Genomic DNA, 13,609 nt, shown 5'->3' with positions numbered 1-13,609 from the left:
CTCTTCACCCTGAACTGCATACCCTCCTCATCCAACCTAATAATGCTCTCTGGACTTGATATGCTTATTTCTGATATTGTTCAAATTGTTTTTTCTGTTACACAACTGCTAAGAAAAATGTATATTTTTGTAAACCGTTATGATGGCTCTACCGAATGACGGTATATAAAACTCAACAAATAAATATGTCCTGGGGCTTTCAAAAATGGGCGGTCCGGGGGTAGGGCGGGGCTTGGCCGGGGCGTGGCAGCGGTTCAGGGGCGGGCCGGGGGCGGGGCCGAATCCTCCGGCACAGTGGCCTGTGCCGGGTGATGGCGAGCCGGCGCGCGCAAGTTACACCTGCGAGAGGCAGGCGTAACTCGAGATAAGTTGGGGGGGATTTAGGTAGGGCTGGGGGGTGGGTTAGATAGGGGAAGGAGGGAAAGGTGGGGGAGGGGCCAGAAAAAAAAGTTCCTTCCAAGGCTGCTACGGAGCGGCCTTGGAAGGAACAGGGAAAGCCATCGGGGCTCCCCTCAGGCTCGGCATGCGCAAGATGCACATGTGTGCACTCCCTTGCGCGTGCCGAGCCTGGATTTTATAGCATGCGCGTGGTAGCGCACGCATGTTATAAAATCGGGCGTAGATTTGTTCGCACTGGGTTGCCCGAACGTGTAGATTTTAAGGTCTGGCCTATTGGTTTTTTTGTTTCATTTTGAAAATGTCATGCAACAAAATAGGAAATTTTATTTCCTATTTTGCACATCCCTATTAATAGCTATATATTGTAGTGCAGAGCCAATATATTAAAAGCTATGACTACAAAAATCTCAAAAAGTACCAAATAATATGGAGCAAATATTCACAACTGGGTGCCTATGTGGAAACATTGCAGGAAATTCAAAACCATAGGCACTTACACTGATTATTATCCAATGAAACATTACCCACAGAGATCTGTCCCAGCTTTCTCTGTGGGTAAATTTTCAGCACAAAAGAATGCCCGTTGGTTTGAATGATGAAATCTACGCATATTGTTCTTTTCTGTACCCTCCCCCCACCCCTGGGAATTCCTCTAGAATCTGTGGATAAAGGTATGCAAGTTGTTCAACGATGCACATGTTGGGCAAAATTCAAAATCCCTATTTCTGTGCATAAATTAGATTTTCACCAATGGAAATGGTAGTAATTTTGCAACGGTCCGCATTGGCGTAATGTCTACAGCTACTTTTTACATGCCGAATATACACCAATTTTCAAAGGAAAAGTGTGCGCATTTTTGTCCTTTGAAAATTCTCCAAACAAAACAACCCCCACACAATTACACCTGCTAATTTGTATGCAGATTTTTTTCAGGAAAAAGTATTCAATACTTTTGAAAATGTGAACGTTATACGCACAATTCCAAAATCCACTCCAGCCATGCCCATAAAAACTAAGGATGTGCATTTGTTTGACATGAAATAGGAAATGTCAACAACATTTCCTATTTTGTTTCACTTCATTTTCAAAATGGAACAAAAGAAATCAATTATGCTTATCTTTTGTTCCATTTTGAATATTCACCGCCACATAAAAAACAAAACCAAAGCTCTTTGTGTCCAGGTCAGGGTCTGCTGCCCTCACTCACCTGGCTTTTCATTGTTGCAATGGATTTGGAGTTTGGCTTGTTGCAGTTTCCAGTTAAGATTTTGCCTTTGTGTTTTAATTTCTGGTCTCTTTTTTCTGTATTCATTGAGGGTCTGTCTGTATTCTACATGTGTGACTGACGTGAGGTATTCTTCTGCTGTGAAGTTTCTGTATAGGGGGTCTATAGCAGCCTGGCTTGTTATGTTTTCCTAATAGGAGGTGTATTGGTATTTTAGGGCCTGGGGTAATATTTGCAGTGTTGCTTTTCAAGGGTAGGGTTGTTACTGTTTGAGTGCTGGCAATTAGTGCTGTTTTGATATGGGAAGTTTGCTATATTGTAATTTATAATTCAGTTTACTCATAGCTTTCTGAGGGCCAAGTTCACACCTAACTCACTTTACAATAGGCCTAAAAATATATGGGTTCCAAGTGTCTTGTTTCCAGCAGGGTTTTCTGGTTGACACCACAATAGTGCATGTAAATATAATATACCTGTTATAAATTATGTTTTTACCTCAGAAGACTGTAATTTTTCATGTAATATCTGTTATTATGGATGCATAATTTTTAATTGTGTGTATGGAGGGCCAGGGAGTTGAGGAGCTACGAAGAAGGCTGTAAGATTCACCTAGATGGCCAAAATCCTTGCACCGGCCCAGAGAGAGTGCTTCACCTGCACATACCTTTCACCCATCCATTACTTTCCTGGCAGCAAATGTTGGGGAAGGGTGGGAGGCAGGTGGTAGAGCTCCTGGGCGTGTGGCAAGAAAATAGCACTAGCGGTTTACCTGCTACTCCTCTGGGAACCCTAACCCCACCTCCCCCAGAAATGTAAACCATCAAAATGGCTAGACTCCAAGGGGGGACACTCCCCGCCCCCTCGCTGATTTGACCTGCACCACATCTTGGGGGAAGGCGCCATATGTTTCCTTTCCTCAGGCAGCAGATTGCTTTGAGCTGCACCTGCTACAGTTGTTTACCATCCACACATTCCTCTCCCATCCTGTACAGAGAAAAGGAGGGGAGGGATAAGGTTGGAGCAGACGGATCACAGCCCCTCCCCTACTGTTGTCCCCCCATTTCCTCTCCTCCCATCCTGTGCAGTGAACAGGAGAGGAAGATGTTAGGTTGGCACAGACCACTACTACTACTACTACTACTACTACTGTTCATCACTTCTATAGCATTACTAGAAGTATGCAGCACTGTGCAAACAGACCGTTCCTACTCTGTAGAGTTTACAGTCTAGACAAGGCAAACATATAGTAGCTCTGTTCTGTTTGCTCCAGCCTCACCTGCTCCCCTCCTGTTCTCTGCTATACTGCTCTGTAATCCAGCCCCTACCCTCTCGTTGTTTGCCCAAACACACTCCTCCCTTCCTATACTGTGCAGAGAAAAGATGAGGATGGAGCCCATTAATCGAGCAGAAAACAGCTACTTTATTTCATAATCCAGTGCCTCCCATTTTATTGTGTCCTCCCCTATCACGTATTGTACTGTGCTAAGTACAAGAGTGGAGGAGGTGAGGCTGCCACAAACTACTTACTACTACTACTACTACTAATCATTCCTATGATAGAGGTATACAGCGGTGTACAAATAGATATAGCAGACAGTTCTTCTATGTAGAGTTTACAGTCTAATCAAGACAAGCATAGGTTCTTGATGAGGTGAGGCCTCACCAAGGACTTGTACAAGGGCATTAAAAGAGATGTACAGGTCCTTGGTGAGGCCTCACCTGGAGTTCTGTGTTCAGTTCTGGAGCTCGTATCTCAAAAAGGATAAAGTCAGGATGGAAGGGGACCGAAATGGTGTAGGGTCAGTATCAGAAGATTTATGAGGCGAGACTTAAGGATCTAAATATGTATACCCTGGAGGAAAGGAGGTGCAGGGGAGATTTGATACAGACCTTCAGACACCTGAAAGGTATTAATGATGTACAACCTCTGAACCTTTTCTGTAGGGACAGAAACTGTAGAACTAAAAATGACACTCCAAGGGACAATGACTCAAAATCAACATATTATACTTGTAATCTGCCCCGAACGTTGGAGGGCATGGAATAAATGTAATTAGAAATAAATAAATTAAATAAATATTAGGAAATATTTATTCACGGAGAGGGTGGTGGATGCCTGGAATGCCCTCCCAGAAGAGATGATGAGGACAAAAACAGTAAATTAATTTAAAAGGACATGGCATAAACACTGAGGATCCCTAGAGGCTAGAATTTGGAAATGAAGAAAGGGATGAATGGGGGTAACCTACAAGGAATAGTAGTTACTACCCTCAACAGAAGGAATAGGGGTAACCTGCATGAAGCAGCATTTTCTACCCTTAACAGAAGGAATAGGGGTAACCTGCATGGAGCAGCATTTTCTACCCTTAACAGAAGGAATAGGGGTAACCTGCATGGAGCGGCATTTTCTACCCTTAACAGAAGGAATAGGGGTAACCTGCATGGAGCAGCATTTTCTACCCTTAACAGAAGGAATAGGGCTAACCTGCATGGAGCGGCAGCTACTACCCTTAACAGAAGGAATAGGGGTAACCTGCATGGAGAGGCATTTTCTACTCTCAACAGAAGGAATAGGGGTACCCTGCATGGAGCAGCATTTTCTACCCTTAACAGAAGGAATAGGGGTAACCTGCATGGAGCGGCAGTTACTACCCTTAACAGAAGGAATAGGGGTAACCTGCATGGAGCAGCATTTTCTACCCTTAACAGAAGGAATAGGGCTAACCTGCATGGAGCGGCAGCTACTACCCTTAACAGAAGGAACAGGGGTAACCTGCATAGAGAGGCATTTTCTACTCTCAACAGAAGGAATAGGGGTACCCTGCATGGAGCAGCATTTTCTACCCTTAACAGAAGGAATAGGGGTAACCTGCATGGAGCGGCAGTTACTACCCTCAACAGAAGGAATTAGGGGTAACCTGCATGGAGCAGCATTTTCTACCCTTAACAGAAGGAATAACGGTAACCTGCATGGAGCGGCAGTTACTACCCTCAACAGAAGGAATAGGGGTAACCTGCATGGAGCGGCATTTTCTACCCTTAACAGAAGGAATAGGGGTAACCTGCATGGAGCGGCAGTTACTACCCTCAACAGAAGGAATAGGGGTAACCTGCATGGAGCGGCAGTTACTACCCTCATCAGAAGGAATAGGGGTAACCTGCATGGAGCGGCAGTTACTACCCTCCAGAAGGAATAGGGGTAACCTGCATGGAGCGGCAGTTACTACCCTCAACAGAAGGAATAGGGGTAACCTGCATGGGGCGGCATTTTCTACCCTTAACAGAAGGAATAGGGGTAACCTGCATGGAGCAGCAGTTACTACCCTCAACAGAAGGAATAGGGGTAACCTGCATGGAGCGGCAGTTACTACCCTCAACAGAAGGAATAGAGGTAACCTGCATGGAGCGGCAGTTACTACCCTCAACAGAAGGAATAGGGGTAACCTGCACTACCCTCAACAGAAGGAATAGGGGTAACCTGCATGGAGCGGCAGTTACTACCCTCAACAGAAGGAATGGGGGCAACCTGCACGGAGTGGCAGTTACTACCATAAGCAACTTGCTGGGCAGACTGGATGGCCCATTTGGTCTATATCTGCTGTCATTACTATGTTATTATTTATTTAGCAGCTCTTCTCTGTCTGCTGCAGCCTCATCTCTTCCTTTCCAGGTCTCTGCATAGGCCGGGGGGCAACAGAAAGGCTGCGGTGTGGGAAGCAATGGTGGTGGGGGGTGTGTGTGTGTGGGGGGGCTGGATTAGGAAACAGACTAGCTCTGTCTGCTCCATCCTCACCTCCTCCCCTTCTTTTCTTTGCACAGAACTGAGCTAGTCTGCTCCCTAATCCAGCCCCTCCTCTCCTGTTGTTTCCCTCCAACACCCCCTTCTCTTCTGTCCTGTGGAGAGAACAGGAGGAGTGAAGGTGAGGCTGGAGCTGTTAATTACTGCATGACCTCAGCCTGATTCTTTTTGCAGGCAACAATACTCATTCCTTTTTTTTAGTTCCCTGCAATGTTTTCTCCTCGGATGTTGTTTCTTGGGCTTGCACCCGGGATCCCTCCGGCAGGCAGAGAGCTAGAAGACCCACTTCACCTGCCTGAACCCTCCTGCCGCCAGCACTTTGCATCTCCACCTTCTTTGCTTTGATTGAAAGCAGCACAAAAGCTGCTAGCAAATAATAGCAACTGTGCAAGCAAGTGTTGTCCCGGGAGATGGGAGGGAGTCAAATGGGAAGAAAGGCCACCGGGGGCTGCAGGGAAATCATCACCTGAGTACGAGACAGTAAAAGAGAGCTGGGCAGAGCTGCCGGGCATGTGGAAATCATTTCTGTCTTCTTCTCTCTCTCTCTCTGTGGGCGCTCTCCAGCATCCTATCCCCCGAGGGGGGGGGGGGGAGAAAAGCGGGGAGGGGAGAGGAAGGGAGGGGGAGAGACAGAGAGAGGGAGCGCTGCCTTGCTCCTTTGAGACCTTTCTCCGGTTTTGTCACCTCCCAGCCTAACCCGTAGGCAGCAGCAGCAGCACCGCCGCCCCCGCCCCCCCGCAGTCTGCTCTCGGGCTGTTGCTGCCGGCGCTAGCAGAGCCGAGGAGCGCCGAGGGATGGAGAAGAGCCGCCGCTGGGCTCCGGCGTCCCCTTTCCGGCCGGGGCGGGATGCTGCCGGCCGGCACCAGGCGTGACACACACGGGCGCCCGCGGCCATCGTCCCCGGCTGCAGGTACAGGGGGAGGGGGAGGGGGAGGGGCGGGCATCTCCCTCTGCCCTTCGGATGGGGGAGGGGGGGGCAGTTAAAGAGCCAGGGCGATCCCGCAATGTGACCTGTAATTGCCTTTTTTTTTTTTTTTGTAAAATGATAGCGCGATGGGTGGACGTTGCTACCTCTTTTTTTTTTTTTCTGTTCCTAAGGGAGATAACTGGGATCTTTCACCTGTTTACTGAAGCTTGGGATTGTCTCTGGGGAAATGGGAACTAGGGCAGCTCTCACAAAATCCAGCAACCAAATCAAGCTCCAAAAGAGACGAGTGGGAGATTCTGCATCCCTGCAACAGTTCCCATAAATAGAATTACTGGCTTAAGGTTTTCCTTTCTACATTTGAAAACTTTCAATGATTTTTTTTCTTGCTTTTTTTTTTTTTTTTAAGGAAGAAGTTTCCTTTCATTGCCCCGCACAGCCCACACGATTTCATTTGGAGGCAGGGGCTGGATCGTTATTTGCCTTTTCCCGGGTTATGAAGGCGTTGGATTGTCCCTTTATAGCTGCTGCTCGCAATCAGTTATTCCGAGGGTGTCCTGCTTTCCCAGCAGCCGCCCTGCCAAGCCTGCCTGCCTTCCCCTCCTGTGCATTGATACCCAAGGTGCATGGCTACAGCACTGGGTCAAGCAAGCAGACTTAGAGCAAGTTTCCCCCTTAACTAGAATTTATTATACTATTTCTGTCTTGCTGCCGTTCATAGTTTTATTATCATTCTGCAATTTAAAGCTAAAGAAAGCATTTTTTTCCTGAAAACAATTGATTGGAACAGATTTTGTAAAGTGGTAAATTTAAGATTTTTTCCCCAGAAAGCTGCTGTTACTCAGATGCAGGGATGCACTTTGTGTGTGTGTATGTGTGTGTGTGTGTATGTGTGTGTGTGTATGTGTGTGTGTGTGTATGTGTGTGTATGTGTATGTGTCTGTGTGTGTGTGTGTGTGTATGTGTATGTGTCTGTGTGTGTGTGTGTGTGTGTGTGTGGGTGGGGGCGGGGAGGGTGAGGATCATAGCCACCATCCAGGACCCCAGGCTATGGGGGCCCATAACCCTGTGGTAGCACTGCCCCCCTGTATTGGACCACAGAGCTCAGTCACAGTGCAGTCCTCTCCCTTGCCTGTTCTTCCTCCAGCTAGCAGGTGCCTTAAGAGAGCAGTGCTCTTACCTGCTGGTGCCTCCTCTGCTGCCCTCAAGCATGTGAAAAGCACCAGTGGGGGAAGAAGAGGAGAGAAGGAGAAAAACCCCAGGGGCAGGTGGCAGAGGATACAAGAGAGAGAGGCAACACTGCTGCTTTTCTCTCTCCCCCCCCCCCCCTTTAACCGCCCCTAGCGCCTCCTTATTGGCAGAAGTGGCGGCTGTCAGCGGTTTTGACAGCCGACCCTTAATTTTACCGGCATAGGTTGTCAAACCCGCTGACAGCCATGAGTTCGGAACACGGACGCCGGCAGCTTTTTTTTTTTTTAAGATTTTTTATATTTTTTTATTTTTGGGGCCTCCGACAATATCGCTATGATATTAAGTCGGAGGGTGTACAGAAAAGCATTTTTTTCTGCTTTTCTGTGCACTTTCCTGGTGCCGGCCGAAATTAACTCCTGCCTTTGGGTAGGCGTTAATTTCAGAGAGTAAAATGTGCGGATTGGCTTTTTACTTTCTGTATCGTGTGGGATTAACTAATAGGCTCATCAACATGCATTTGCATGTTGCGGGCGCTATTAGTTTCGGGGGGGTTGGCCGTGCATTTTCCACACGCTATTACTACCCCTTACTGTATAAGGGGTAATAATAGCGTGTCGAAAACGCTCATCCAAATGGGGGCTAACGGTGCGCTCGGCCACCGTACTGAATCAGCCTGTTAGTAGAGGACAGCTCTCTGCTTCCTGCTCCAGCCCCTCTCCTCCTAGGCAGCCAGGGAACAAGAAGGGAGGGGTAAGACTGGAGGAGACAAAACAGAGCATTTCTGTTACCTAATCCAGTGTGTCTCTTCTCCTGTCATTTTCCCTCCACTCCCCTCCTGTCCTTTGCAAGGCACAGAAGGGGAGGGGTTGAGGCTGGGGGGACAGGGAAGAGCTGAGCGGTTCTGATCTTAATCCTGTCAACTGTTATGGTCCCATGCAGGATAAAATATGGTGCTGGGACTAGGTACTGACACCTATTTGCAGGAAAAATGCCCTGGGTAAATTCATTGGATATAAATAAGAAATTATTCAGAAATGTATGTGAAATTCCTCGAGTGTCAGACAGCATTAAGAGACCTGTGGAACCTAGGAGACATTTTGACACAGTAAGAAGTGAAAAGGAACTGAATGGAACAGAAACCTATATTTATGTGGCTAGAGTCACATTCTTCTTCTTTTTATCACATGCTTACTTGGCTAAGCCAGTCAATAGCAGAGATGGATATAGTGCCATTCCACCTTTGAGCATGGTGAGACAGCAGTCATTGATAATTTTTGCTATTGTTTGAATCTCTCTATAGACTCCTATCTATGCTAGTTTACACTGCACTTCCTTTGGCCTATCAGACCTAAAGCGAAACCATAGGCATCTTAGAAGGTCAAAACCTGGTTTCTTTGCTAGTGTCTTATGAATAAAATATTTTCATTCACTCACAGTAGTCAGAACTTTGGCACCTAACAGTAGTATGTACTCATCATAAGTTTAAGAAGAAAAACTATGGGAAAAAAATGTTGTTGGCTGAGGAATGCTATTAATCTAGTTGTAGAGATGTGCTCCCTAACATTTGCTGATAGGTATCCGGATACAAGAACTTTGAGCCAAGATGGCCCTTTCAGGGTAGGATCTGAGGGTGAGAAACAGAATCTCCATGTATGGCTGAGTGAGCCTCACAACACATGCAGTGGATCCTGTTTTGGATAATAGCTTTACATGGAATGCCCATGGAGGAGTTGTTCGCCTTAAATTTGAGTTGAATCAAAGAGTACAATGTGCATGTCTGAACATGGCTAAGCTCTCTGCAGTATTTCTAAGTGACAACCTAATTATTTTATACAAGTACAGTACAATATCATAATTAGTTTTTAAAACCTATTTTATATTCTCTGCTAGAAAAGATCTACTGGCAGCAATAATTCTAAATATTTCATTTCATCAGATAAACTCATGATGTAATGAGAGGTTTTTACACCTTCTGGTTTGATCATGGCCTAAACAGTTGTCGGTCCCCAGTAGGTAGCAAGATGTTAACCCTCCATATTGGTACTAGGGATGTGCTTTCATTTAAAAAGATATAGGAAATGTTGTTGATATTTCCTATCTTGTTCCATTTTGGAAATGAAAGAAAAACAAACAAAATGTAATTTGCTTTTTATTTGTTTCATTAAAGATGGCAGCTGCCCCTCCCTTCCTCGTCCCCTGCCCAATTAAATGCCAAATTAAATAAATAAACAAACAAACAAACCCACAACTTAAAGTAGTCCAAAAGCTCTTGGGATTCCCCTCCCATCCCATTGGAGAGCCCCTTAACTTACCTCATCTCTTGGGTCCAAATGGAGCAGTTGCTCATGCCCAAGCTGGCACCATTTCGGACAATTGCACCAGCAGGGAGAGGAGTAACTGGAGGCTGCTCCTGCCCCATTTAGACCCTAAGGATCTTGTAAAATGAAGAGAGTATGGCACTACTAGTGGAACAAGAACAACTAGGGATCAATCCTTTCCCATTTGGACTTTGGGGATGGAATAAGTTAAGGTGGGGGTAGGGATAGGATGAGAGGTTGAGAGGGAAAGCCCCAGGTTCTTTTTCTTTATCGCTTTAAATTGTGTGTTTAATTGGGCGGGGGGAATGCCAGCTTTTAGTGCAGGCTGTTCAAAAATAGCATGCTCTAAAAAAGAAATCAATTGAAAAAAGATGCAAATAAAACAAAAAGAGACAAACCCTCCAGCAACAAAATGATATAAAAAACAACTGCTGAGCATTACTATATTGTACAAATTATCAGTCTTGGCAAAGAAGGGACAATTCTCAAATGACACAGATCTTAACACTTGATCTGAGTGAACAAGAGGCCAAGAAGCAATTTTAAGCAGGAGGTTTAATCCACTTGCTTTAGTCATTGCGTCATCTGTTGTGTCGACCGGCCTTTCTCACCTTCCTCGCCGCCCTGCCTGGGGCGGTCCTTGGCTCTGCTGCAGGGCAGGGGGAGTGCCCCCAGCGCTGCTCTCCTCTTCACGGCCCTGCCTGCTGCTGGAGAATCTTGACTCACGGCAGAGACTCCGTCGCCGTCAGCCCCTCTCACTTGGCTCCCCGTGTGTGTGTGCGCGCGCCCCTCTAGCTTATTTAAAGGGCCTGTGGCAAGCTGGCTGCCGGCCCTTTTCAGTGACATCACTGGTTCAGGGACCTATATTAGGCAAGTCCTGATTATCAGGAGTTGCCTTGACAACTGGTCTTCACATTAGTCATGTGTTCAGTTGCTTGCTCCACTGCCTGTGTTCTTGATTCTCCTGATTCTGACCACTGCTACGTCTGACCACGCTATGGATTGTCTCCTGGCTCTGACCATTGCTTCATCTGACTATGCTGCTGGCTCCTGGCTGACTCTCTCGTCGTCACTCCGAAGACCTTGGACGGAGGTCCACCTAAGCCCAGCTGGCTCCGGTACCCAAGGGCTCAACCTGCGGGGAATGAGGGCTGGTTCTGGTGAAACTCCAGCCGGCCTCCATCAATCAGCCAGCTCCGCCTACCGACAGTGGGGACCAGCGGGGATCTACCCCACAGGTAGCGTCAAACCCACCTCGGCCCAAGGATCCACCTCCAGTGTAACATCATCATGTCCCCAATGGGTTAGGTGGCAGCGTGTTAAGCATCCCATATCATACAAGTTTTTACTCTGGAAAAAAGGTTAAGACAAAACAGTCATCGGTGGACAGCTCAGACCACAGACTTGGATTTTAGCCAAGAAACCAAGAGATAATCTAATTAAATTCCTTATTGGTTCTTTCATGTGCAGTCCTTAATGCTATAGTTGACTAATTGTTGACTAGACATGCAGCTCCTTTATTATGTAGTCTTTGTGGAAAATAATGCATTAAAGAGACATGGCATCCATCTTTTTTTCTGGGGATGTTTAAGGCAGCCTCTCTGCACACAAGTCCTCACTACAAGGGACTTATAAGCAGAAGTCCACTGTGCCAATTGACTTAAGTGTGACTGACCTGACTGCACCAGGAAAAACTCACGGGCTGAGGTCCATGTTGGAGAGGAGGATCTACCCATATAAAATGGGTAGGTCCCAAATCCAAATGCCCAAATAGAATACATTTGGATTTCTTCTGTCCTCCAGAAAGGAATACACCTTGCCAAACTAGTTGTGATCAGAGTAAGTTGACCATGTTATCCTGACAGAATTGCTGGAGTGATGCAGTAGAAAGGAGAATATGTCATGCTTTCATCAGTGCCACCGAATGGGTTTGCATGCCTGCACCTCACAAATACTGAAAAGAGTGCCTTCTCATCATCATTTCCAGCCCTATGTGGCTCCATAACTCTGGACATCATACTAGCATCTAACCTATTAATTACCAGGAACTTGACTCTTCAAGGTGGCCTTCAGGCCAGAAACTGTAACATGGCGTGCCTCTCAAAATGCGCCCCCTGATCCCAAATAGATTGTTCTGATATGCAGCAAAACTTTTCCTAGCCATTACCAATCTCTGGACTCCTGATTTTCCTTCTTCCTATACCATTTCCTTATGGTCTCTTTAACAGTTATATTTTCTAAAATCAGGGGTGCTCAGCCCTGTCCTTGGGATACAACTAGCCAGTCTGATTTTCAGGATATCCACAATGAATATGCACGAGATAGATCCATTTATAATGGAGGCAGTATATTCATATCTATCTCATGCATAATCATTGTGGATATCGTGGAAACTTGACTGGCTAGGTGTGTCCCGAGGACTGGGTTGAGAACACTGGTCTAAATGTATGCACTTTGACGGCGATTTTAACTTGTAACACGTTTGGAGCTCTTGTTAGTTGGAAAAGCATGAAATAAATAAATGATGATGATCATCATTTTGTTGATGCCTTTGATGCTCCCAGCAGCATGTGTGAGAGTCAGTTTACAGGGAAAAGAATTGTGTTGATTTGCACAGACGTCATGGGACCCCCTTCAGCAAAGGCTTCTTCCATAATTTTTCTCTGTCTGGCCTTGAAGTACATGAATAGTAAAGCCATCTGCAGGAATTCAACCTTTGTGATTGGTCACACATACTATTCATCTCTCCCAAGCATTCAGTCAGCACACCTGGACCCATATATATGGAACGGTACTAGAAAGTGCTGCATAGGATAGATATATCTCTTGAGCAGAGCCACTGGCAGGTCGATGCAGTAAGACGTGCGCTCCAAACGGGCACTCGTATTGAGCACCCATTGTCCCAAAGTGTGCACGCCCGATGAGGTATTTAAATGAGAGGGAAATCAGAGCAGTGTAAAAAAGGGTGTGCTAAGGAAGAATTTTGCCTCTGTATCTCTCAAAGTAGTTTATCGCATTGGGTGCCCATAATTGCAATGGAAGCTCAATATAGGGGAGGGGGGGAGGTATGGCTGGAGAGGAGGGGTCACAAGGCTGTAAGCTTCGCCTAAGGTGTCTCACACCCTTCCACCCGCCCTGACAGCATCCCTGGTTGACCAGGGGAATGGGGAGACCCAAGTTTTGAAAATAACTTGAATTTCTAGGATACATTTGTGAAAACTGATAAAGATTTCTGATTTTAAAGAAGTTAAGCCAGTGATCTGCCAATTTTCTGCAGATGTAGAGCTTTAAAACTTTTTAAAGGCTTTTGCATCAACTTTCCAGGGAGAAGGAAAAAAAATCAAACTATATTTAAATAGGTATTCCTAACTATGCGATTTAGCATTGACTGAGTCACCGTTACCTGCCTTGAAACATTAATAGGTATGTTGAAGAAAAAACAATACATTTGCTACAAAAAAGAAAAATGTAAAGTGTAGCTTTTATTTAAATCATATCATCCTAAGCATTGTTGCTTGAAAATGTTGGGTGAAATCAATTAATGAATACAATTTTAGTTTGAAAGAAAAATAATCATCCATAGAACATTAAATTCTATTTGCTTTTTATCTAGCCCAGCAATGTCCTCTTGGTCTTTTGGGCTTCCAAATAAATGCTCATGAGCGGTTACAGTACCATGAGTCTTTATTTGCAGCTGCTTGGGGTTTCTCCCCAGAATTCTCTGATGGCCTCCTTTTCCTATGCATATAAAA

The 13,609-nt window shown here is 45.8% G+C and overlaps 1 protein-coding gene across 1 annotated transcript in view; it reads left to right on the top strand.

Moving 5' to 3' along the window:
• The first annotated feature begins 6,165 nt into the window (after positions 1 to 6,165).
• TRMT9B (tRNA methyltransferase 9B (putative)) overlaps positions 6,166 to 13,609 on the top strand; it is a 50,480-nt gene continuing 43,036 nt past the window's right edge. Inside the window, exon 1 of the mRNA XM_029584136.1 lies at positions 6,166 to 6,333. The gene's annotated coding sequence lies outside the window, so the exon portion shown is untranslated. The remainder of the gene's footprint in view (positions 6,334 to 13,609) is intronic.

Source organism: Rhinatrema bivittatum, chromosome 1, assembly GCF_901001135.1.
Source record: "Rhinatrema bivittatum chromosome 1, aRhiBiv1.1, whole genome shotgun sequence".
Classification (NCBI taxonomy): Eukaryota; Metazoa; Chordata; class Amphibia; order Gymnophiona; family Rhinatrematidae; genus Rhinatrema; species Rhinatrema bivittatum.
The sequence above is the reverse complement of the archived record's forward strand: the minus strand, read 5'-3'. Positions and strand labels throughout refer to the sequence as shown.